This window comes from Balaenoptera borealis, assembly GCF_965194805.1.
Source record: "Balaenoptera borealis genome assembly, chromosome: 16".
Taxonomy (NCBI): Eukaryota; Metazoa; Chordata; class Mammalia; order Artiodactyla; family Balaenopteridae; genus Balaenoptera; species Balaenoptera borealis.
In genome coordinates this window covers 49,719,206-49,743,974 of record NC_138872.1, presented here as the reverse complement: position 1 = coordinate 49,743,974, position 24,769 = coordinate 49,719,206, and the positions used below count along the sequence as shown (strand labels likewise).

Below are 24,769 nucleotides of genomic sequence, written 5' to 3'. Positions count from 1 at the left end.
TCATTAATGTCCGAGTACAGCCTCTAAGGTAAGCACATTATTGGACTTACTGAGAATTAAATTATTTCTGAATTTTAAGCAGTTGCCTATTGCCTTCTGTTTTAATGTTAGTTTCTGCCAAGAAGACCCCAAGCCCTCCTGCTACCCTACTCCCTGCATGTGTTCCTTTCCCATGTCCCCCCGCCAAGTACCTCCCTGGATTGTACGAATTCAGGCTGTCCTACCTTGCCTTCTCTAAAGACACATTATTAGCTCACACCTTTTACTTCTTTCTCGCTTCCTGCTTGTACCTCCTAATTAGCACCTTTTCTATAATTTATTAAGCCAGAACATAATGCTGACAGCATGCTGCCTCACTACCTGGCTATTTTATTCTACATTCTTTGGTTCCCAGCTAGATTGTGGGTCCCTATTGGCAGGGACCTTCAAACATGAGTCAAGTTAGAATGGGAACAAACTGAATACATACATGATTTCCACATGTGCTAATTTTCTCAATGTTCTGTGCTAGGAAAAGCAACAATACCAAAGCTGGTTGGACAGGGCATTCATTCCTTAGGTGTAAGTTCTGTGCCTCCTTTGAAGCACACTCTGGAAAACAATTTTGAGGCAGGGATGCTGTAATGGTGGCAAACAACCATGGTCCATTGAACTTCCGATTCAGCAGCCAGGGATGGTGACCTTTACCTTCATGGGTGAAGCTCACGCCTACCAGAGAAGGTCCAAGCGTTTCAAGTAACATTTCTTTTCTTTTTTTTTTTATTTAATTATTTATTTATTTATTTTTGGCTGTGTTGGGTCTTCGTTTCTATGCGAGGGCTTTCTCTAGTTGTGGCAAGCGGGGGCCACTCTTCATCGCGGTGCGTGGGCCTCTCACTATCGCAGCCTCTCTTGTTGCAGAGCACAGGCTCCAGACGCGCAGGCTCAGTAGTTGTGGCTCACAGGCCTAGTTGCTCCGCGGCATGTGGGATCTTCCCAGACCAGGGCTCGAACCCGTGTCCCCCTGCACTGGCAGGCAGACCACTGTGCCACCAGGGAAGCCCCAACTAACATTTCAGGTCAACAAAGTACTTCAACTATTTTGACCAATGGTTACTCAATATACATTTTGCTCACTCCACTGAATGGCCCCCTGTAGAGAAATGTGTGGCACATCAAGAAAATTATTCAGACCTTTTATTTGGAGGAGTTTATCAAATTTTAGAACTTTTGAAGCAGAAGGCCAAAATAGTATAATAGTTTAAGAGACTGCCTTGAGGTCTAATCCCCATAATAAACCCTCATTGTATATCACTCGTAGTTCTGTTTCTCTAGTCAAACCATTATTAATATTCATTTTTCCCCTTTGCCATTTCAAACAGCATTGGGAAGAAGTGGCACAGAGCCTTAGTTTGGGTTTTCCCCAGAAGCAGATCCTGAGACAAGGGCTTGGGAGTAGAGAGTTTATTTGGGAGACAGTCCCACAAAGCTCTGTGAGGAGGTGAGGAGAGTGAAGCAAGGAAGAAAGAAGGCAAGAGAGAGAGTGTTACTGAGTGTTGCCCCTGGGGGCACCTGGTGAGCAACCAACCTCAGAGTCAACACCGCGGTGGGGAGGAAGGCTGGGCATCCATCCACCTGTCCCCATTCTCTGCTGGGTGAGGACTGTCCCCAAAGTCATGCACTCTGTTGCCTCAGTCTCCCCATCTGATAAATGAAGTCATTGGGATATTTTTCTAGGCCAGGAAAAGGTGGACTAGACAAAATCCAATGAGAGGAGATGGCATATCAGGAGGTAGAGAAACTTGAGCTCTGTTTACCGTTTAAAATTGTGTTTTTAGTACAGGTGCCCTAATAAAATTCTAGTTCCACTTACAATTGTAAGAGTGAACCATTAAAATCTTTCCCTCTAGTCAATTAGATCCTGCTGCCTACCAACCAGTGGGTTTACAACAACATTTATCCTCTTGCTTGTGGTCTGTGGGTCAGCTGTGTCTCAGCCGGATGTGGCTCAGGGTTCCAGTTGGGTTGATGTCTACTCCCTACGTTTCTCCTTGACCAGTAGCCGCTGAGGTTATGCCCTTTCCATGGAGGTTCACAGCAGTGCGGGAGGCATGTTCAGGGCTTCTGTGCAAATGGTGTTCATTAATATTTCATTGACCAAAGCAAATCAGGCCCAAAACAAGGGGTGAAGAAGTGCCCTCAGTCCACCATGAAGCCATGGCAATGGCAGGGACATTTAATTCTATAACCGGGAGGGAGTGAAGAATTGAAAGCAATAATCCTACCCACCGTACCATTCTCATGTTCAGAATCACTTCTCATCAGCCTCTTAATCATACCTGCTCTTTTGGCCTCTTCTGACCCCCGCTCAGTGCCTGGCTGGGTCTCTCTACTGAGATTTCCTCTCACTGTCATGGCATTTCCTATAGGGAAAATGTCTGTAGTAGACTGTTTTGGTGCCCGCCATGCAACCATTCCCCAGCTGCTGTGAATGTTGGCTGCTAACGGCCCAGAGCTGCTCCCTTCTCCGGAGAACTGCCCTCTGTTGATGGGATGCCCCACCCTGGGAGGGGAAACCCAGAGACATGATGGACTTATGCAGAGTGCAAAATCCAGCCCCATGACTCAAGGTGAGGACAGCTTGGCAATATAATTTAGGTTCCAGAATGTTCCTGTGGATCAGGCCAAGGCTAAATGTTCTTTGAGACTACATCCGATCTTATTTCTTTTCCTATCCTGCTTCTCTTACTCCTTTGCAGTCTTCTCCTAAGAGAATGTCCTCAAAAAATTAAATGCCCCCAAGTCTTTTTCTCAGGCTCTGCTTCTAGGGGATCTGACCTAAGACAATGCCTGTTTTTTGGCATCTCTTTTAGTGCCTCCACAGCACCCTGCCATTTCACCAACTGTAACTATGCATGGGATGAATAAAAACTTAGACATTTTCCTTGCTTGGAATGGATGCGTGAAGCCTCCTCAAAGCCTGCACCCAGTATTTCTAGTCATCTGTACCAATATCTACTTCGGATCTCTTCATCTTGGCCACACAGTCACTACAGTTCCTTATCCAACGTCTTATATGATCTGTGTATGTCCAGGGTGTCTCCCTCATCCATCGCGTCCAGAAGGAGTTGTGTTTAGTCGGGTAAGTTTTTCTTATAATATTTTATTTATTTATTTATTTATTTATTTATGCCTATGTCGGTTCTTAGTTGCGGCACGTGGGATCTTCATTGCAGCATGAGGGATCTTTTGTTGTGGTGCGTAGGCTCAGTAGTTGTGGTGCGCGGGCTTAGTTGCCCCACGGCATGTGGGATCTTAGTTCCCGACCAGGGATTGAACCCACGTCCCCTGCATTGGAAGGTGGATTCCTTGTCACTGGACCACCAGGGAAGTCCCTAGTCTGGTAAGTTTTGACTTGGTGAGCCCCTAAGGTTCCTAGTGACCACTCTCCCTTTTCTTTTCACACAGAGATGTTAACCTGGAGGTCCAGGACAGGGGAGGCTGTTGTTCAGGGACTTTGGAAATGACAGATCTGTGTTCAAATCACAGTTCTGTCATTTACAAGCTGGAGTTTTGGCCAAGTTACCTAACATCTTAAAGCCTCAGTTCAGCTTCTATAAATTAAGTACAATGGTACTTGAAGAACAATATTCTCCTTTGCACTCAGAAAAAATGTGTGGTTACAAATGCAATTTTCTACAGTGCTATGAGCTGCTTTTGAGCAGAGTTCTGAATCTCAAGTGTGTTTCACGTAGAGAAAATGGGACAATATACAGGTATCAGGCAGCCCTGAGCCTGGAACATCACAATGACGGCTTTCACTCATTAGGTGCTTGCTATGTGTCAGCCACTAGGCTCAGCCCATCACATGTGTTGTCTTGGAATCCTGTCAGCAACCTGGCATTGTTCTACCTCCTGCCTCTTTGTGGCTATGGGCAGTTGATCAGCCAGTGACCTTGAAAATGTTTGCAGCTGTTGACTTCCATCTCAGGAAATCAAGATTTGGGAGAAGGTGGAGGAATTGGACTGGGAAATGTAGACGTGTGTTGCCTGGAAGGACCGAATGTAATGAAGAAGCTCACCCACTGCACTCAGTGAGAACATCTGAGCTAAGAGGTTTTTACCCCAACCGTGCATCCTATGGTCCATTTTTGTTTGCTTTCTGTAGAAGTCAGTCTTCATCATCTCTTCAAGACTCATTGGTCCCATTGGTTCTTGTAAAAGTACACAGCGCTCTTATTTCATTTTCCTTCCATGTACCCAAATCCTTTCCCCAGCCTTGCTTTCATGTTCAGATTTCTGCCTTTTCCCAAATAAATTGCTTGGACTTTGGGGGAATATAACCCTGATTTGGAGGAAGAAAGACCAAAAAGATAAAAATACCCTCCTCTCCTTTACACCCAGGAAACTGTGATTACAACTGCGATTTTCTACAAGGCTGAGAGCTGCCGGTTGCCTGGTGCCTCTTAGCAGTGTCCTGGATCTGAGATGGTAGCTCCACCGTTTTTTTTCCATATCCATGACTCCTATTGGCACCGAATACAGCTGTGTAATATCTCCAGCCACTAAATTCTGCTCTGCAATCCCCCAGGCTCTTCATTTATTATTAATTACAACCATTATTTATATGGAACTGGAGAGTTTTACATCAAGGCTGAGGCCCAGCTAGAACATAAAGCTGTGTGGGGACCAGCTTAGAGGCAAAGGGACACGAGGGATCAGTAACCCTTATCCCCTGTCACCTCCCTCCCCCGCCAAGGACAGAGGTGGAAAGAGGAGGCGTGAACAGGTACAGACAGGAAGCTGAGGGAGGAGTACACCTTGCACGAGCTTTTATGCTCTGACAAGTTCCTTTTTGAAGCAGAAGGAGCAGCTGAGGAGGCAGAGATGGTAATATAGTCTGAAATTTTATGGTTGGAAGGATAGATCATTGTATACATTAATTAATTTATTTATTCAACTGTCAGTCACTGAGTGTTGATTATGTGCTAGGTGTAGGGAAAACAGAGATGCACAAAACAGACATGGTCCCTACCCTCCTGGAACTTGCATGCTGGTCGCATTCATACACACAACTGAGACTAGGGCAGAAGTCTGGGTGTTGGGGTGGGGGAGGGTGGTGGGGTGGAGTGGTCAGGGTGGCAGGAGTGGGATAAGAAGACGGACAGTTACTTAAGAGCAAACGCAGCATGAACATCCTTTTCATGGAGAGCCGTCACATGTCAGCATGGCAGTTTTCTAGGTGTAGATTTCTGTTTTAACTCTCTCTTGGAAGATGAACTCAGAGGCTATTACTCCAACAGCAATAGTGTAGGGTGTCAGTTGTTATTTAACACACATTAATCTGGTTTTCTACATGCCAGCTACTGCTCTGAGTGTTTTATACATACTGATTCATTTAATTGACATAACATCTCCTCAAGGTAGATTCTATTTTTGTTCTCATCTTATAGACAAGGAAACTGAGGCACAAAAGTTTAGCTATCTTGCTGAGTCATGCAGATGTAAACCTGGCGTCCAAATTCAGGCAGTCTGGATCCAGAGTGATCCTTTCAACCACCTGTGCTTGGATTTGAAGATGCTGCAGCTCTACCCCTTGCCTCTTATCACAGTAAATTATCATTCATTCCCCCCAAAAGAATGTATCAAATGCTAACTACATGCTTAGTGCTAAGAATACAGAGAGACAGAAAGCAAGTTGGGAGTAACTGCCTAGTGGGTATGGGGTTTTCTTTGAGGGTGATGAAAATGCTTTGGAACTAGCTGATTACACATCATTGTGAATGTACCACATGCAACTGAAATGCTCGCTTTAACACGGTTAGTTTGATGTTAGGTGAATTTCACCTCAAAAGGGAAAAAGAAGATAGGGGTGAATATGAAAGACCTGAAGGGGCGAGAGAGGTGTGCCCACTTCATTCTAATGCAGTGGGGAATGGATGCTAGCAGAATCTTGCACAGTAGCTTATGTATTGCTATGAGGACCAAGAGGAGGCAGTGATTTATTCAGCCTCAGTGGTCAGGGAAGCTTTCACTGAGGGTTTCTATTTGAGCTAAGCCACAGCAAAGATCATAAATCCAAGCGGTCCTGTGGGACAGGACGGTAATGTAAATGTGTTGTCAGCAGAAAGGCAACAGAATGGGGTACAGAGTTTTTCAAGTGTCCATGTCCCATCCTCTCCCCAATATCCAACAGGCTCCGCCCTTTCTTTCCACCAGGGTTTGTGTGCATGCCGACAAGTCATTCACCTGAGAATCACCAAATCACGGTAAATGCCTGTTTTTCACATGATGTGTTGGGAGTGGAATGAAGGTAAGGAACTCTGAGATAGATTGGAACTGAGCTGGACAGTTCTGCAAACTCCTTTCTATCTTCCTAGATTTTATAGTCTGTTGTCACTGACTCTACACCCCTCAAAACCAGGGTTTCAGCTTTGTCGGGGGGCTGCACCTGGCACTTGGGGAATTGGAGCCAGACTCTGTAGATCCAATTGCAAGGGCATCTTCAGAAGGCACATGTTGCCCCTCAGATCTGGGTCTGAAGCCCAAACAAGGATTACAGGGCCTCTTCCAGGACCTCAGCTGTGCCCTACAAGGTAAAACGTGCTAAGAGTAAGCGTAGGTATTGTTAACCCAGTCACAATGGATTTAAAGTTTGTCTTCCTCACCGTGAAACTGCATCATACGGGCTCCTCAGAGTATGAGTCCAGACAAAGTCAAGTGCAAGTGGTTCACTTGTGAGATGATCCCAGGAAGCACCAGTAGGGAAGTAAGGAAGTGCTATAGGGAAGGGGAGGAAGCAAAAAGGATGGAGTGTTCAACGAGGTGGGCAAGTAGAGCTTAGCCCCACTGGGGAATGCCGAGAAGCAGTGTGGAACATGAGCGTTACCAACCTAGGGCAGAGGACGCTGCAGCATCGCCCTGCAAACCCCTGGTCATGGGTTGCTGAAGGCTGCTTCCAGGGGTGTTAGCTCTCCGGCACCTCTGGCTTTTCCTCAATGATCGTAGAAAAGGTTCCTGCAGCCAGAAACAAAACATACAAACAAGAGACTGCTCAGGCAGAGAGTCTTGCGTGTAGAGGTGAGGGCCCCGAGGATAAGGGCGGGGCTCTGGCAGCTCTGCTACAATGTGCGGGGCTGAACTGAAGTTCCCATCTTCTGTCTCTGTTCACCATCTTTTTTTTCACCCCAACCAACAACCATAATAATAATCCATCGCAGGCAGAGAAGGTTTCTTCCAATGTGCCAGGCGTTGTACTCAGCTCTGTCCATTGATCAGTTATTTAGTTATTCAACTATTCAGCCAAATTCATCAAATACTCCCCACAGCCAGGAGCTGTGATAGAGTCTGTGAATAACGTCATGTGCAAAACAAGCACTGCCTCTACCCTTACGGGAGGGTGGACTAGTGTGGGAACAGGCATGAGCTGAACAGTGATATAAATAAATGTCTGTGCTTGGGCGAGGGTTCTGATGGATGAACTGCACTTCCTGGAGATCCGATTAATTAGCCTGGGGGTTTAGAGGAAAGTGCACAGGAAAAGGACATGTAAGTTGAGGCTTGGAGGATGAGCAGGAGAAAACGAGGGGAGAAGTAGGATCAGAACACTTCAAGTAGAGACAATAGCACATGCACAGCCCCTGAGGGAAGATAGAACATGGAAAATTGGAGAAACTGAGAGCAGACCAGTGTGGCTGGAAAATAATGAACAAGGTGGGTGTGTGGTGAGTGGTAGAGAGGAAGCTTGGAGACTGTGAAGGACACACGAAGGGTAAATGCAGTGGAAGCCACTGCCAAGTTGAAGCTACAGCCAAGGGGTAGAGAGGGGGAAGAGTGTGACTGCATTTTAGCAGATTGCTCTAGTTCCAGAGTTCTGAATGGTTGGAGTAGATCAGCCACAATTGGGAGACCAATGAAGAGACGACCCCAGCAACTTACCAGCAAGGTACAAGTAGCCTGCGAGGTGTGGCAGGAGAAGAAATGGGGAGATCTCAAAAAAGGAAGATGCACAGGACTTGATGAGTTGGTGGATGTGAGGAGAGGGGAGGAGGAATGTCCAGAAAGACTCCGAGGTGCTGGCTTGTGCCATTTACACAGATGGGAGTGGTTAACTCTTTAGTGCTTACTGAGCTTCTGGAGATGGGGACTAACATTATCACTCATTTAGTGAATGAGGAAATAGAGGCTCAGAGAGCTTAAGAAGTGAGCGTAAGGCCACAGAGCTAATAAGTTGCCAACTAAGGACGTAACTGAAGAGCCAGTAGATATTAAAGCCCATGTGCTCTGTCACCCTCTGCGTGGCACCTGCTCTGTCCTGTCCAGTTCCACTGCCTTGCATATGGTACCTTTGTGTATCCCTTATGTGGTCTCTTTAATTAAATCACACAGCCACTGTGTAGGTGTTATCCTTTTGGAAACCAGCACTGTGCTTGGTGCCATCCAATAAACCAATCAATAGAACTAATTTGTGCTAATAGGACAAAATGTATCCACTTGATTGCAGGCTTTCTGAACAGCACCTTTGTGCAAAGTTATACAAAGAGTATTCAGGGCTTTGACATCCTGGCCTGGTAGCTTGTGACCCCACTAAAAATCCCACGGGGAAGTTTCTCTGCCCACCCTTGGGCAGCAGCACTGGCTCTGCTAGAAAGAGAGGCTCAAGGTCGGCTCAGAGCTCCCACACAGACAGCCTTGATCCTAAGATCAGGCTCCAGAAGAAACAATGTGTAGATGTCTGTCACGTTTTCTTCTTTTTAAACCTTAGCAGTTCTCCTACTTAAAAGCATACTCTAGAAATGCACGTTGACTGGCCTGGGATTTTCTAGAAGCTGTCGGCTGGTTTGAAGACATAAATCAGGAATATTGAATGGACTCTGAACACCAAGGGAAAGCTCAAAACAACATTTTCTTTTCAAATATGGCCCTTTATATTATGAAAAAGAAATAGTCATGCTCATAAACCAATTCATTCACGTACTGCAATTCATGTACTGAAGATTTTTTTCCCATTTTCCGGAGTCACCTAAAGTGAGCAACACACGAAATCTCAAGGAAGATTATTGTCCAAATTAAAGGCGAATGTCTCAGATGACCTGACCTTGCTCTTTTGTTAACTCAGTACCACAACAGTGGGCAAGTGTTGGTTTGTTGCCATTTCAAATATTCTCTTTCTCCTCCTGGGGACACTCACCCAACTGGAGTGGGTCCTCAAAGCTGGGGTGAGTACCAAGCTCTCTTACGTGGCCACAGGTAGCTGTGTGCCGCGTGTTAAGAGGAGATGTGTGCCTCGCTACCACCGTTTCAGCAGATGAGTTAAATCCGCTCAACAGCACAGATTCTCAGCCCGTAGGAAAGGTCATGCCAAGTGGCCGCCATCAGGCACTGCAGGTAACCATCACCTCCATCCCAGGTACACGTTTCAGGAGCTCGGAAAGCAGGTGCCGTTGGGATGGGAACCTCATTTGTCTGCTGGTTTTTGCGTGTATAGGTTTCCTGCTTTCTTTCGACTTCTTTGCCTTCTGTGATTGTCTGACTGTCAGAGGATAAAGAACAACACGCCCAATTAAGCCCTTTTCATGTATTTCATCTTCTGAATAGATGGGAAATGGTGTTTATGAAGACACCCACCAGAGGACCCCTGTAGTGAATGTGTCAAAAACTGACACATTGAGAACATTGCAGGAACATTTAAAGTTCTTCCCCCAGAAGCTTGGAAATTATGTTTTTCAAAATCCTTCAGGGGCTTTGATAAATAGTCTCTAAATCTGAACAATCTTGTGTTTATTATGGGTTCTGATTTTTAGAAATATAATTTGTTATTATAGGGCCCTGATAAGCTCTTCTCCATTCCCCTGGAAAGCAGAGCAAGGAGAAATTAATGCATATTTCAACAAGGAGCATATTTGAGTCCAAATATTTGAGTAGAAACAAAAATACAAGTTGGATTAGGTCATCCTGATACATGTTCTAAATGAGTTACAGAAATACTTCATGCAGTAGGAGAAGTGTAAGCAGAGCCTCATTTACCTTTGGAATGATTGCTAAAGGAATTATGTTCATATTGGAGAGGGTTCCTTGTATTTATGGCATATATGGCATTACGGGCAAATGTGACTAAAACACAGTTTACCGCTGTGGCCTCAAAGAGGAACACTTAGGAACACTTAACTTGAAATTTTGATTTAATGTTAATAAGTTAGCCTTCTTGGAGCTTGTGAGAGACGGCCTACTGATATTCATCTTGGGAACTTTCTTATCTTAGGAGATACTTAAAGCCCAGGATATTCTTGGTTCGATAGATCAGCACTTCTCAAACTTTCATGTGCACACAAATCCCTTGGGGACCTTGTTAAAATGTAGGCTCTGATCTGCAGGTCTGGGGTGGAGCCCGAGAGGCTGCATTTCTAACAAGCTTCCGGGTGATGCAGTGACTGGGACCAGTACATGGATGGTGTGGATTTTGTGTGTCAGGCACCTCCGGCCTATTCTAGGAAAACTGGACAAGTTGTACAAATTCAAATCTTCCTTTAGATTATGAAATTTGCTCTATTTTTCTCTTTAAAAGAAAAGCTAATTGGAAATAATTCAGAAATGTATGTATAAAAGAAAGAGGCAGAGACCATATAATTAATATGTAACCACTCTTAACATTAGAGTATTTCTGAGTGGTTCTCGACCCTCTGTCAGCATCACAGCTGCCAGAGAACCTTTCATACACCACAGACACTGGGACCCACCTGTTTGAGTAACCCTGGACTAAACCTACCGGTAAGTGAGCACAGGGATGGAATAAGTGGGAAATACCTAGTGTTCTGTATGCAGGAGAGAGAGGGTTAAACATGAGGGGATCTTTGAAAGAGAATCTTGAGAGACTAGAGTTAGGAGTGACCCTGGGCACAGGGGTTCCAAGAGCAGACATTATAGATATAAAAAACTCCTAAGTTCTAGGGTGAACTGAGAGCCTTCCAGGGTGTCTGCAGAGACGCTGTCTCCCCAGTCCTCTCAGGTGGGGTTCATTCTTGTGGGAATGATGTCACTGAGATCCAACATCATCGACACAATTCCCAACACATTACAGGCCACGCATGGCCATGACTCCCTAAGGAAAAGATCCAGGCAGCCAACAGAACAGGGTCATACATTCCCTCGTTCCCTAGTTATGTAGACAATGGTTGACCACAGCTCCAAGGGTAAATATGAAAACAGTGGGAAGAGGTTTACTGCATCCATGTGGATGGTTACCGTGTAGACAGAGGATCCCCGCTTTATTTTGAGTGAAAAGAACAGGAACCCAGGGGTCAGATGGATGAACATATGATATTACTGTGTAAATTGGTCTCAGTTTCACAGAGGGCTCTTGCCTTTGACTCTAGCAGAAAATATGTTCATACTTTTAGCCAGTAAGATATAAAAAATAATAATATTGGCCCAAGTAATAAAAAGATAGCATAAAATCTTTTCACCTTAATAGATGCAAAAAGCTTTTTTTTTAAAAAATTTATTTATTTATTCATTTATTTAATTTTTGGCTGCATTGGGTCTTCGCTGCTGCACGCGGGCTTTCTCTAGTTGCAGTGAGCGGGGGCTACTCTTTGTTGTGGGGCTCAGGCTTCTCATTGTGGTGGCTTCTCTTGTTGCAGAGCACAGGCTCTAGGCACGCGGGCTTCAGTAGTTGTGGCACATGGGCTTCAGTAGTTGTGGCTCGTGGGCTCTAGAGCGCAGGCTCAGTAGTTGTGGCGCACGGGCTTAGTTGCTCCGCGGCATGTGGGATCTTCCCGGACCAGGGCTCGAACCCGTGTCCCCTGCATTGGCAGGCGGATTCTTAAGCACTGTGCCACCAGGGAAGCCTGCAAAAAGCTTTCGATAAAATCCTCATGATAGAAATTAATAGAACAAAACAAAACAAACAAAAACAGAAATAAAAGGGAAGTTACTTTACCTAAAAACATGCCACCAAAAACTATTCTGACTGGTGAAGTATTAGAACCATTCCCTTTATTTCAGGAATAAAGCAAAGATAATCACTGTAGTTGTTTCTATCTGTATTACTGATAGCCAATGCTGCAAGTAAATGAAATCATATACAGCAGGAAGAAACAAAACGGTCAGTATTTTCTGATGATATGATTATCTACATTGGAAAAAAGCCCAATATATGTATGCTATTTATTACTACAAATTCAACAGGATTTCTGGATACAAGATCAATAATCAGAAACAAATTAGAAATATAATAATAATGATAATAATAATAATAAATCCATCATCAAAAGCAACATGAATTCTAAGAGGCAAGAAATATTTATCTAGCAAAATAAGTACAAAACCATTGTGGAGAAAAATGTAAGTCTTTAGTGAAATACATATAAAATAAGCTAAATAAGAGGAAAATATACCATATCATAAATAGGACGTTGAAATTGCAGTTACTTCTAGGCGTATAACTTAGAAAAACTCTCAAGCATGAATACTGAGATAAGTTCTAGAATATTATTGCAGAACTAGTTATAAAGGAAAAATAAAAATCAAGTAGCTTAACTGTCAATCAGTAGAAGAAATGGATACAAACACATATATATTACAGTATTTAAATGGGATAATATACAGCATTTAAAATGAATGAGCTAGGTCTATATGTATCAATACATGTGAATCTAGAAACAATGTTGAATCAAAAGAGCAGGTTGTGAAGAAATACACAGAGTGTGATGGAATGTAAAATTTTAAAACAAAGAAAACAAGACTAAATGTTTTCTAAAGGATGCCTACGCACATAGTAAAAGTATAAAATTATGACTGAGAATAATGCACACCAAAATCAGACTCATGTTTACCTCTGGGTGAGAGGGAAATTTAATGGGTGAGGACTTCACCTGTATCTGTAGTATTTTATTTCTTTAAAAAGAGGAGAATCTGAAATTAACTTGATATTGGTTAAAGCTGAGTGATGTGTTAGTTGTGTCATTATTTATTTCATGACAGTATTTTTCTCAATTTATCTCATCCCTGCTGGTTTCATCGTAGAAGCTTCATCTTCGTGGCAGGAACTGTATCCTATACTTTTTCTTCTCCCAAAGCAGAAGGAACCTCCTAGAAATTGTTAGTTGCTTTCTCACTGTAATCCTAGCATGGCTTTGCATGAGACCTCTCAAAGTTTCTTCTCATTAGCAAGGTTTTAATCCAAAATAAATAATTAGCAACTTGAACAGTGCTGACTGGAGTGTGGCGAACTCCATCAAACGATCGCTTGGGTGTTGGGAAATTTTACAATTGGTGCTAAGTGATCTCCTTGACAAAGAGGTCAGCTTTGGATTAATCCACTTTATAAGAAATCCTGAGTACTTTTTCCTGTTCTAGTTCTCTTCTCAGTGGTTTAAGAATTAATTACAATGCTTTCACCCGTCTTTATAGCAGAAAAATAGCAATAGGTCCTCTGTGCCGATAAGTCTACTGGAAACACAGTTGATTACAAATGCAGTGCCCATAGTGGTTTACCTACTAAATGTTTGTGCTGATCACATGGTCTCACACCATCAGAGGTTTGTAAAAAAGGACGACTGGCCATATGTCACAACCTATCCTCAAGTCAGTGTTGAGGGAGAACAGATCATCAATGACAGGAATTCAAGAATTGGGCATATCTCACTTAGTAGGGGGGGCTCTGTATGCAGATAGTCAAGGCTGACCAAACAGGTGAGCATGGGCACCAGGAATCTAGACATAGTCCCTGGCCAGGGGCAACCAAGAGTAGGGATCATCTGATGGAGTTGTAGGTATGGAGGTTGAGGGTGCTCAGTTTTAAGAAAAAAGCCAAGAGTCTAGTTACTGGGTCCATGAGGCATGACAAGATAAAAATGTCAGCTTCACTAGAGGGGTGGGATAGGGAGGGTGGGAGGGAGGGAGATGCAAGAGGGAAGAGATATGGGGACATATGTATATGTATAACTGATTCACTTTGTTATAAAGCAGAAACTAACACACCATTGTAAAGCAATTATACTCCAATAAAGATGTTAAAAAAAAAAAAAAGTCAGCTTCAGAGGAATGAAGAGCAGAGACTAATGGTTCAATCTACCACGTTGGGCCGAAGGTACCCAATCCTCAACACACACACACATTCTAGTATCTGACATTTTACCAACACACAGTAACTTCTTCAGACTGAGACATTATTTCTGATAAAGCTCTTGTTACCTGAGAGTTAACAAATGAAGACTTTAATAGTTACAAAGGACAGGAAAGTAATATTTTATTGATCTTTGTCTGTACTACATAAAACTTGATGAAGGAGCTCTTGTTATCCCCAGGTTTTATAAGAGGAAACAGTAGTTCAGCCAAAAGGTAATTAGATATTGCTAAAGATCCTATGCTTGTCAGCTGGGATTTAAATCCCGGTCCCTGTGACAGCAAATTCCCTGCCCCTGCACCACAGCAAGCTGCCTCCCTTATCAGGGTAATTAAGAACAGGAATTAGCACCGAGGAGAGCAATTTTGATAAGGAGTGAGAAACAGACCCTCAGGAGGGCAGCCTGATGGGTACACCAAGGGCAATACAAGCCTATCCCCAATTTGATCTACTGCTGTTCCTACTGTCAAGCTTGCTGACCTCACAGACTTGCTAGTGTGGTTCTTCTTCTAAGACACTGCCTGTTGCTCTTGCTGTTCTGACGATCTGTACTTTCCCCAGTGTTTCAGAACCCGGGGTTCCTCCGCATTCCTGGTCTCCTCAGGCAGCTAAGGTGTCCCCTCATCAGGCTTTGGGTACACCACGGGCAGCTTCCTGGGCCTCATGGTCTAAATTTACAGAAGCAGCAGACGGCGCCTGAGAGTAGCAATTTGAAGAACTATTGGTTGGTTCTGGTTCTAAGATTAGCATCAAAGGCTAAATCAATAATGCGATGTTCCTCTCCCAGAGTCATGCAGATGGCAATTAGGACTGCATTACAGGGATTGCTCACGTCCAATCCCTGTACCTGAGATCAAACTTGGCTAATTTGCCACTCTTATTTTAATTCCATCAATTAGAGAAATAAATTGCCAATAAAAGCTCATCTTTTAAAAAGGTTTATTTTAACCTTTTATAAAGTCCTTGGGCAAAAGCATAGAGAAGCGCTTCCTAAGTGACTGCTAATTTGTCAAGGTCGGGAGACAGACGCTGTGAAAAATACTGCTCCAAACAACAGCTGAACACTGTCAACCAAATGGAAAAAAAAAAAAGAATGGATTTTCTGGAGTTTTTGGAAACAAAGCATTTCAGCTTAGAATGGAAATCTATGGGAAAATGGAATGTTAAGTTTAGAACATAATCTAAAAATGAGCTAGCATGAAAAGATTAGTCCTTTAAATTCAAGCATCCATTCTGTTGCCAAGTATGTATTGAGCACTGGCTGTGTACTAAGTTCTGGAAAAACAGCGATAAGCTCTACGGTCATGGTCTTTGCATTCATGGAACTTGCAGCCCTGTTGCAGAGATAGTCATTAGACAAATGTATGCATAGATGAGTACAAAACAATGGTATTAAGAGAAGGCAGTGGTTGTGAGGGCAGCCGTGGTGGCGTGCAATAGGATGACACCAATTAGAGTGAAGAGATCAGAAGAGTGACCCTTAAGGGGAGACTTGGAGAATGGATTAGAGTTATTCAGGCGGAGGACATCATTCCAGGCAGAAAGAACGACCTGTGAAAAGGTCAGAAGGCAAGAAAGACATGGAGGGATCTGAAAGATCCTTGCTTGGAGGGTGGATTCAAGCAGAAAATAGAAAATATAAAAATTGTGGTTTGAGACAGAGAATCTTAAGGCTCCGGAAGGAACTTCACTCACCACCCATCCTGACATCCTGATTATACAGAAGACAAAATCCAAGTTCCCAAGGCAGGACTGAATTATCCAAGATGTCAGAGCTAGGGCAAAAAATCTAGTATTGAGGACTCAGTGTCTCTCTAAGCCCCATAGACATTAGAACCAAAGTGTTCTTTCTAAGCTTATTCCTGCCTAACTTCCACTGTGATTTTCACCATGATGTCTTAAAAGACCGAAGTGCCTAAGGTTCACGTTGGAAGGCCTAGGGAGAGGAGGTGGGGCCAAGGGCACATCCTCTCAGCCTGTGCCTCTGCCTCCCCTGGGGCACTCTGAGTAAATATGTGGGCTTAAGGTTATGACTGGTGATTTGTTCACCACTGGAGTATAAACTCCATGAAGGCAAGGACCAGGCCTGTGTTGTTGGCTTCTATGGCTACGGCAGTGTGCCTGGCAGATGGTAGACAACCAAGAAACACAACTAGCGTGACTGAGTAACTAGATGGATGGGCTCCCTCTTCAGTCCTCAGTTCAGGAACCCTATCATACCCCAGAGAGTTCCAAGCTTCTCAACCTCTTCTCTACACGCTGATTTCTATGGCCCACATTTCTAGGTAAAGAACAACAAGTTAAATCCAGTGCCAGGAAAACTGGTGTGGATTGTATTATTTAGGGCTTATCAATTTTCCTATTTTGTCGAATGTAGTTAGAACTAAGCAGTTTCTTTTAATCCCAGGATTTGTGAAGAAACAACATGCATTATTTAAAGAGCAACAACAAAAATAAACCCTTGTAAATATTGCACATTCCTTTGCAAGCAGAAGATTAATACGATAATATTATTGTATTGGGTATGGAAAACAGTCAGCGAAATGCAAACCTTGCTGAGAGAAATTGCCTTCCTTCTTGGAGAAGAGTCACAGGAGACTGGAGAGAAAATTATTTTTCTCAGCTCCGGTCCTTTAGGGCATCAAAGCTTCCTGAGAAGGATTATGCATCGTGGAAAGTGTTAATGTACCTTATTATTCCATGTCTCTCCGATGAATTCTTTGGAATCAATAAAGGTACTTAACAGCTAAGAATTACATTAGGCCACATTGCAATACCAGGAATCTCTTAGATTAATATAACACCTATCTTCGGCAAGTTCTTTGAAGCAATCATAGAGGATGAATAGGTTTTCCTGCTGTGCGAACCCAATGAATCATGGCGATTTAGTGTGTTTTTGTCCTTGTGGATTTGTTAGCTGTGGGTAGGACAGAGCTTATGAAAGTATTGCAAGTTTCCTGTATGTTTAACTTTCTGTTGGTATGTTTTTAAAATATGTAAGTTCACTAAGCATGTGTCCAAAAAGTGGCTGAAAGGTGGGGGAAAATGCTACTGCTCTTGGACAGAGAATTTGATTTAGTGTGTAGCCGGGAAGATGAGAGGGAGATAGGGAAGGTCGAATAGCTCTGCAAGACAAAAACACAGAAAATGTCACAAGGCAGCCCTTTGAACAATCAGCTCCTGAAGGGTAAAGGTGGAGGCGTTGAGAGTTCACAGGGGCTGGTGTGTTCTTGAGAAGAAATGAATTGACCCTTGAAGGGAAAAAATATGAGTGGCAGAAATGAGCACTGAGATTATTTCAAGAGGCATCCAAGGATGACGTAGTATTTGTGTTGATTATGAGTTTCTTGCAAAACTTATCTATTTCAAATTCATTCTCAAGGGCAGCAATCACTGATGAAAAGTAAAAACCTGCATGGGTATCATCAGATAAAGGAAAGGAAATTAAAAGCTAATATTTTACCAATGCTGGGGAACCAGCTTGTGTGCTTCAGAGGCACCTGCTATGCAATGTTCTTCTACCTTAAATATTTTGTAAACCTTACAGCCATAGAGGATCCTGTAACTAGAATATTCCATGGCTTTGTGACTTAACCATCCTTTGATCACTCAATTATACTACGGTCATTTGATAAAACAACCTGCTCCAACATGAAACAGCAGAAAACAGGTCTTGATCCCTGCTGATAATATGCAGCTATCAAAAGCTGCAGAAGTCCCTCCTTGTAAAACTGAGCCACCTATAACAACTTGAACCCATTCACAGATTTGTGTTCATTTGGGAAAACTTGCAATAAAACCCACTTTTCTAGACTCTGTGTGTTGCTGAGTGTTGTGTGAGATATCACGGCCCTGAGTCCAGCTGATTCCTTGGAACCATGAATATTTTCTACACAGGCACATGCAGGGGAAAAGAGAGGCAGTTATCTGAACGGTACCATCCAAGAAAGCTGCCAAGGGGTGGGGGAGAAACAGAATAGTTTGGTTAAATCCACTGCATATTTATTCAACATTTTTTGCATCCTCTTTGCTTGTATGCATATAGGGCTTCCTTAGAATGTACTCATTTAGAGAGGCAGTAGCTGTGATTCCTTGTAGAAGGATTTTTTTTTTTTTCTCAAGTGCAATGAAAACACAGGGACTATTCTGATGACATTTTTGGTTTCTGTTCTGCAGGCCTGGGGCAGAACTGTGTCTGTAAATCAGTCTTATCCCAGTGCATTCCAGCTTTGATCTTCTCTCGCTTTTCACCTCTGTGCTGCAAGCATAAGCATCACTTTCCTAAAGCTAATAGAAGACTATAGTCAAATCTATCAGGAAACATCTGTGGCTTGATAAACACTTCCTCCTCCACCTCCACACTAATTAATTTCAGTTCTAATCACTTTATTCTTTGTGTGAAACAAAACATCTAAATTTGTTCCTCCCAATCTTTGTCTACCTTCAGATTCCTAAAAATGCCCCCAAATATGCATTAACATAAGGTTCTGAGAAGCAAGCTTTCTCTCCTACCCCTTAGCATTTTTCAACTTGAAAACTTCGTTGTCAAAGAAATCGGATGCAAAACATTCTCCCTTCAGCCAAAGAAATATTTCCTGTATCTGGTGATGTTGCTTCTTCAAAGTAGATTTTCTTATTTTGGTTTCAGATCACATTAATTGCACTATTTCTTTCTTTTCCCTTTGAGATTCTTTTTCATCTGTTCTTTCTCTCTCCTGAATACATTTCCTACTAGCAGGAAGCTCTAAATGATGAGTAGAATCTTAACCTTACCAAGCTTTAAGGCACTGATGTCTACATTTTGTGTTTGCTGATAGCAGGAGGCTTTTTAGTAGGGAAAGATGTTGTAAGATTCAAATTAGAAAAAAAAAAAAAAGATTGTCTCCTGATCAAAGTCTTACACAACAATCTGTGGGTTTTAGAGAAGTTGATTGGTGGCCACCTAAGGGTTTGGACTGTACATTGTCAAAAGAAAGTGGCAAAAAGCAACATGGCTACCTCTTGGACCTGCCTAGAAACACTGAACAAGGTTTCAATCAATCTTCCTACCTGTTAAATAAAACACCTGGGAAGCATATAAATAATGCTCCAGAGAATAGGGTGCCATAGTGGAAAGAACTCTGTATAGGCAGTCAGGAAGCCTGGGTCCTAATCCCTGACTTACCCTAACCTACACATTTGACCTTTGGCTTGTTGTCACCTCTCTGTGGCTTGGCTTCTTCCATTTGTGGAATGAGAGGGTAAATGAAGAAAATGATCTCTAAGTCCTTTTGTAGTTTTAATAAACAGTGATGTCATAATTCTACGGTACTCAACAATAAGATGGAAGGACTGAATTCTGAGTCTGAGTTTCTCTCCCTTTGCATTATGCAAATCCGGAAACCTTCAGCATATAGACAGGGGAGGGTCACATTCTACAGTAGGATTAGTTACCCTACTTTTGGAGTGGAGGGAAAATGCGGGGACCTGGAGACTGCCAGTGTGGGACTGCTCCTGTGCAATCCCAGGTAGAGAGGGTTGGGCAAGCATGAGTACTGCAGAGATAACCACCGTGGCAGGGCATTGGCTGAGTTTCTGAATCAGTGTGTTTAAACCCTTGTGATTGCCTGAGTGTTAAGAATACTAAGAGCATCTCTTGTTCAAATATGTGGTCTTTGACCCTGGTTCTGGACACAGAGCTCCTAAATCCCTTAGAATTTCCTGAGTGATAAGATCGTCTTTTGTTCTAATGAGGCAACTCTTGGTGGGCTCTTGGATGAAGGCTAGTCATTAGAAAAACCAAACCATGATTAGAAGCCTGGAACTGTCAGCCCACCTCTATCCTCCAGGAAGAGGAGAGGGGCTGGAAATTGAGTTAATGGTGAATCATACCTATGTGATGAAGCCTCCATAAGAATCTCAAAAGTACGGGGTTCAGAGAGCTCCCAGGTTGGAGAACACTCCCATGTACCTAGACGGTGGCACAGCCCAACTCCATGGAGACAGAAGCTCCTGCTCTCAGGACCTTTCTAGACCCTGCCCCGTGTACTTCCTCATCTGGCTGTTCATCTGTATCCTTAATAGAATCCTTTGTTATATAATAAACTGGTAAATATGTTTCCCTGAGTTCTGTGAGCTGTTGTAGCAAATGATTGAATCCAAGGAGGGAGACATGAGAAACTCTGATTTGTAACCAAGTAGGACAGAAGTTGTGGGTCACCTGGAGACCTGCTACTGTGATTGGCATCTAAAGTGGGGGAAATCATGAGACCCAGCCCTTGAGCTGTGGGGTTCGTGATAACCCTGGCTAGTCTCAGAATAGAACTGAGTTGTAGGACATCCAGTTGGTGTCACAGAGGATTGCATATGGGGGAAAAAACCCACACCTTTGGTAACCAGAAGTGTCAGAAGTGAAGTGTTCTGTGAGGGCAGTAAAGGAGGCACACGCGAGTGTTTTTTCCTTTACGGTAGCCTTCTGTGGAAATCTTCACTTTACCTCTTTACCAGGTCCGGAAGGCACTAGTATTTCTAACTCAACATAAGTGTATACTTCTGCATTTTCCCAGAAAAATATAATGGGTTATGTCAAATCCTGCCATAGTCAACTCTACAGCATGGGAGTAAACCTGAATGGGAAAACCTTTCATTTTCAAGACTCTCACCCCATCTCCCAGTCTCCCTCCCAGTCCCTGCAGTTCCTTCCTAACTGGCACACACCTCTTTTGTCTTCCCCCCAAGCGTTGTCTCTCCTAGAAATGGAAGGACGTGGCATGGCTGACCACAGCAGGTGAAGTGTCTGACGTCATTTTCTGTTATTTTTATTCCCCTGCTTCTAAGGCTTCAAAGTGAAACGCTGTCCTGGCCAACTGTCAACCTCGGGCTGGTGAACACGTCATCAGGTTCACATGAAGGAATTTTACCTGTGTCTCATTGGCTCAAGGTAGCCTTGGTTTATGCCTGTTGCCCTGTAATAAGTATTAATAGCATCCCCTTTTCCTATCAAAGGGTCCTGGGTTGCACATTAAATGATATAGACACTCTAGCTTTGCCTATCATGCCAGGAACCACACTGGTGCCAAGAAGTCCTGATTACCTGGATTCAGATGGTGACTTTAAAGTATTTTTTGGTCCATGTATTGATATATAAAGAGCTCATGAGGTCACCAAATAAAACAGTCTCCCCGTGATAAATATCCATTAATGGGGTACAAAGGCAAATCAGAAATAGGATTCATTTTCTCCATTTTCCACGATTACCTCCTGCTTAGTATGGGGTGCAGGTTGTTATGGTGACGAAGTGCAGCTCACGTAGAGGATAATTATAAAGGATGTCGCACTGTGGCCTGGAGATGTCACATCACTTATTCCCCTGATGTCTGTAAAGAGTGGCTGGTTGAAAAAGTAGGCATGAGTACTGTGGAGGCTTGGTTCTGGCTACGACAACATCCTGAAATGCAGAGCTATGTGAGACTGACCTTTTCCAGGTCCTCCTCTGAACTCTTCTTTCTACTCCAGTCCCCTTTCTCTTCCTCCCATTCCTCACACCCAGAGGTTGCATGAAGGAAGCAGGAAGCCTAGCTCATTCCATTTTGACTAATGGTTAGATTAAGAAAGTGTCTATAGAGTTGAGTCAATTATATGAGTGTTGAGTTGTCGTGGGGCTGCTTTACGGTTGACGGAGCCTGGATAGTTCTTGGCTTCTGTATTTGGTATTCTGCCATCAGATAATATCAAATTCAATTGATTGTCATTGGGTGGTTGAATATTGTTTTGTATCCTAGTTCTGTTTAATCAATCAGTGTCCCTGTATTCATCACTGACATTCTGGCAGCATGGAGAAAAGGCACTACTTGCACTCTTCATAGGTAATGAATGCTTGATCTTTAGAGAAGCAATCATCCACACAAATTCAGTTTATTTTTAAAATTTTCCCAGATTATGTCTTTTTCAGAAAAACATGAAGTACTCTTCCTTGTATGCCCATGGTTTAAAAATGTAATTTTCAAAATAGGCCAAGTCTTTGACTGGTGACATATAAACTAGAGTTCTTTGTAGTTAGTTTATAGAGGTACATTTGAAGAGGACGGAATTGACAGTACGATAAGCAAATGCCTATAGCTGGGAAACACCCAGGCCACGTGTGCAGCATCTTTCAAACTAATAGTGTGTGAAATCATGCTGGAATATTTGTGAGCTTTGTCTTGCCACCTTTTTGAAGCAAAAAAAATATTGACTCTCCTTCTATATTCTCCACAAATACAGACCATGAGCTTGTAGTGTGGACTACAAAGTCATAATACTGATTGAAATGCGTTATGTTTAAGTAGTGATGATCAATAATGATCAATTTATAAAGGTCCTTTACATATGCAGCTTCGTATAATTCTTTCAATTATATAATGAGATATTACTATCTCTATTTTGCTAATGAGTTTGGAGGTTGGTCGTAAGCTGAAGAAATAGATTTGGGAGTCAAGTCCGCTCAGTTTTGGAGAGTAATAGACTATGCAACTTTCCAGAATCGTACAAAGAAGTAATGGTACACTGTCCTAGGAACTATTTGAAGGAAAGGAATGCTGTTTCCCTTAGCTTATTTGTCACGAGAACTAGTCTTATCTGAAGCAAAGTTATTTTTGGAAGTGCACTTAGTCTGTAAAAAGGATGGGTGAGCTGACCTCATGCATTCAAATGTCCGGGATACAAGCTCCTGGCTATGAGGTCCTTAGGATCTTTTTAGCCCGCAGACTGGATGTGCACACAGTGGAAAGCAAAGTGTCTCTTTCCTTGCTCACACTACTGGAGTAGTTGAGTTGTGTTGGCTATAAAATGCCATGTTTGCTGTCACCTGGGAGACTTAATGAAGCATTCTCCATGCAGGAGGGATGATTCTGTCTGCTGACTTCTGGACTTGAAAGCAGATGGTGGAGGAGCCCACGGCTTCTGGAACAGCACAGGTGGAGGTAATGATTTGATCCTACTTGTTTTCCTTTAGAAGTCTCCTTCTTTCCTTTTTCTGCTATTGCCCTTTGTCTTCCTATTGAAAGGCTGATTGTCCCAGAAATGTTTAAGGAATATGTGTGAACATGTTTGTATGTGTCTGTGTAACATTAGTTTTGCTCCATAAATCCACTTTTCTCAAGAGAAAGGTAATAAATCAGGTTGGAAACACCCTCTTGAAGAACACTCATAGAAAAAAAATTAAATAGATACTTTCTAAGAAGAACCCAAATATTTCAGTCATTTGAACAGCTCAGTTCCGGGTCTCTAAAATTCCTTCCTCTCCTTCCCTCCTCCATTCCCCTTGTTATAGAAGCACCTGGGGAGAGATGTGCTTCACATCGGGCCAGTCAGGCAGGCACTTCCATGCCACTTTCCTGGCAAGAGGAAGGTCACCTTTGTCGTCTGATTCGTTCTTAAGGTTCTCCAATTAGAGGCTTGTGAAAGAGCGCGGAGATTGTGGGTTTTGTGCATCTCTCATTCTCTCCCATCTTCTCCTTTCCCAGCCTCATTGTTTTTTAAGCATATTGAAAACATTTAAGATTGTGTTAGATCTTCAAGAGCCACTTGGCTGGTAACTCATCCCAATTGTTCTCAGATGCAAATGCAATTGCCAAGTGGGCTGGCAGTAAGTCTCGATTCATTTCAATACATGTGTAGCTGTTTGAGAGTTAATAGAAAATTAGAATCAGAGCCAATATTGTCATGCATGGAGGTGACATAGGATCTGGACTCACGTGGCCAAAGTCAGGTCTGTGGTACTTGGTAAAGCAGAGCAGATCCAGCCTTGAGATCATGCTTTGCAGGTTCCCAAACACACTGGAAAGTGAAAGAGCTACCATTGTCAGTCCCACAAGTGTAGTTCTTACAAAAGAAAGACCCTAAGACATGAAAGAGCTTTTTATCACTTTGAAAACCTCTATTACTATTGAGAAGCAGAACTTTTGCACTTCCTCATGATTTTATTAAGTACTAAGCTAACTGAACAGGCACCTTTTAAGTGCCTGAAATAAATCATCTGACTTTTAAACCTCTCTAAAGAGTCTATATAGGTATGAAATGATATATAATGTTAATGAAAATAAGGACCATTAAATGCTTTGATTTTACGAAGGTGATGATGCTCATTTGTAATTCCCACAGAGGGTGCAAACTGTGAGTAAAATTTCCGAGAGAACCAGACCCAAAATTAGTTCTTCTAAAAAATATGATAGCATCCAACAAATGACCTAGGCAGATGAATACAATACAGGCTTGTGCTTCCCATGGAAGCTACATGCTCTTTGTTCAGTGTCTCAGGAGTTAATCAACTACCTACTCCAGATGACTGGCCAACAGGCAAAGGGGACTTGAGACCTTCTGACACTGAGACCTTTGGAAGCACCTTTGCCTTTCTATATACAGACTGGGCATATTGCCAGCTCACAGGCAGAAGAGCACATTGTTGAGTTGTCTGTCAGCAGTGGAGATCAGTTTTCACCAAGCTACTCAAATTTTCCTCCCTCGTCTCAATTGTGACCAGCCACACGCATTTGTAAATGTGTTCATGGTAGAGAATGGCCATAGGCCTTGAGCCTACAGGTATAGATTCCACGACCTTGGTCTACTTCAACCATAGCTATTTCTGAATGCACAGTTGGGCTGCACCCTTCATCCTTCTACCCATCACCAATCTATCTCCCACGTTGT

At 42.9% G+C, this 24,769-nt stretch overlaps 2 long non-coding RNA genes across 2 annotated transcripts in view; one reads left to right on the top strand and one right to left on the bottom strand.

The window, feature by feature from the left end:
* Positions 1-24,769, bottom strand: part of LOC309613987 — a 293,017-nt gene that overhangs the window by 224,104 nt on the left and 44,144 nt on the right. The gene's annotated exons all lie outside the window — the stretch shown is intronic.
* LOC309613985 lies at positions 1,026-20,994 on the top strand. The gene is made up of 3 exons (XR_014235963.1): positions 1,026-3,121; positions 6,199-6,292; positions 20,921-20,994. It is a non-coding gene; the product is annotated as an uncharacterized lncRNA (long non-coding RNA).